Genomic DNA, 1893 nt, shown 5'->3' on the forward strand with positions numbered 1-1893 from the left:
TTCAACATGCCCATCAAAAGCTCTTGCCTTAAGGGCCTTAGTGAAAGGATCTTCCAGGTTATCACTTGATGCAATCTAAGCGGCAACAACTTCTCCTCGTTATATGATTTCTCGTATTGGGCAGTACTTGCGCTCTATTGTGTTTACTTACCTTATAGACTTATGGTTTCTTCGAGTTTGCTACTGCACTAAATTATTTTGGGCAAACCAGAAATCATATCTAAGTCTATCTTGAAGTATTTGAGCTATACAACTTCTATGGCTACCTCAGAGGCTGCCATATACTCAGCTTCTGTGGTGGAGTCCGAAAAAACACCTATGCTTAACACTCCTCCTGTAAAATACCGGGAATAGGCGAATATTAATAAGGAAATTTTTCGGAATTTTTGGAAATTTTTCGGGAATTTTTCAGAGTTCGTACGAACGAGTTTACGGGGATAAAAGTGGGCCCCGAAAAAGCCTATTTTGGCCACCCCAATTAAATGAAGAAAAGTTGAATTTTTCTTAATTCTTTTCCTTTATTTATTTTTTTTCCTTTTTCCTGCATTTTTCGCCGTTTCCTCATTTCTTCTCCCCGACGCCGATCGCGCGCCTTCTCCCCATGCCCTAACCGGTCGCACGGCCGGTTCCTTCTCCCCGAGTGCACAAAAACCCTCAGCCACTTCTATTTCTTCCTCCCAAGCCGCACACCCGAAGCCTTCTCCTCTTCTCCTCTTCTCTGCCGCTGGCCTTCCTCCGCACTACTGCCGAGCCCCGATCTCCTCTGTGCCCTAGCATCTCCGCCGACGCCGCTTCCCGATTTCCCCTCCCCTCCTCTGGTCCGACGAGACACCGCCAGCCTTCCTTCTGCCCTAGCGTCGGCTGCCACCATCACTGTGCCTACCGACGCCGCTGTCTTTCGACCTCAGCGTCGACCTCCTCCACTTGACCGTGCCCTAGCTCCGAACCAAGTCTTCTTCCTCAGTTTTTCTAGTTGTTATCGCCAGTGTAACTCTAGCAAGTATTCAACAGCCGCTGGGACCAATCGTCGAAGAAGGAACTGTTGATTTGAGGGTAAGCCAACCTCAATAACCTTGCTCTATTGATTTGTCATCATGCCCTAGTTACTGTGCTTGCTGTTCTGATGGTTTGGAAGTTTCTTTGTGTTGCTGCCACAGAAACACAGGGTTCCCGGCAGCAACTTCGCTGTGACTTAGGCAACAAATTTCCAGCATCAATAGGGGGCTTCAGATTAAGGTAAGGATTAGGTGATTGAATATATGTGTGATGAAGTATAAGTTGACACATAATTAATTGATAATTATTTGATCATTAGGTTTGTGTAGATTTATTTGGTTATCTAGATTTGGATCTTATAATTGTTTATGGGTAATGGATCCTTGATGTAGATTGGTTTGGTTTAAAATGGAACGAGGGTTAAGACAATTAACCCTAGTCAATTGTTAGATTTAATTTAGGGTTAAATAATTTATTTAGCTATTTATAAGCATTTAGCTAAATAATCGTATATGTATTGGTGACACAGGACTGTGACGCGAGACGAGTATCTCGGAGTCAGATTTGGACTTTTCTTATCGGAGGCGGGTACTTTTGACTTATTGTCTTTGATATGCTTAGTAATTAAATTAACAAGATGCATTAATTGTGTTTCTTACTTGTTTCGGTTAATCACTGCCCAATACATGCTACCTGTTGATTGATTGTTTGTTTACATCTTGTATGGATATATACCTGATTCCACATGCTCATGGGTAGTGATATAATCATATTTTACCATGTTAGGACCTAGGTTTGATACCTTATATGATCAGATACCTTGATATGATTCATTCACTTTGGTGCACATTATGATATGTCCAGAGATTGGTTTAGTATATTACCATGTTTAGTGAC

At 42.2% G+C, this 1893-nt stretch overlaps 1 long non-coding RNA gene across 1 annotated transcript; it reads left to right on the top strand.

Moving 5' to 3' along the window:
- The first annotated feature begins 1000 nt into the window (after positions 1-1000).
- On the top strand, positions 1001-1578 carry LOC121988378. Its single transcript, XR_006114011.1, has 3 exons — positions 1001-1053; positions 1158-1236; positions 1526-1578. It is a non-coding gene; the product is annotated as an uncharacterized LOC121988378 (long non-coding RNA).
- The last annotated feature ends 315 nt before the right edge of the window (positions 1579-1893 follow it).

The sequence above is a fragment of the Zingiber officinale genome, chromosome 6B (genome assembly GCF_018446385.1).
Source record: "Zingiber officinale cultivar Zhangliang chromosome 6B, Zo_v1.1, whole genome shotgun sequence".
In the NCBI taxonomy this organism is placed as follows: domain Eukaryota; kingdom Viridiplantae; phylum Streptophyta; class Magnoliopsida; order Zingiberales; family Zingiberaceae; genus Zingiber; species Zingiber officinale.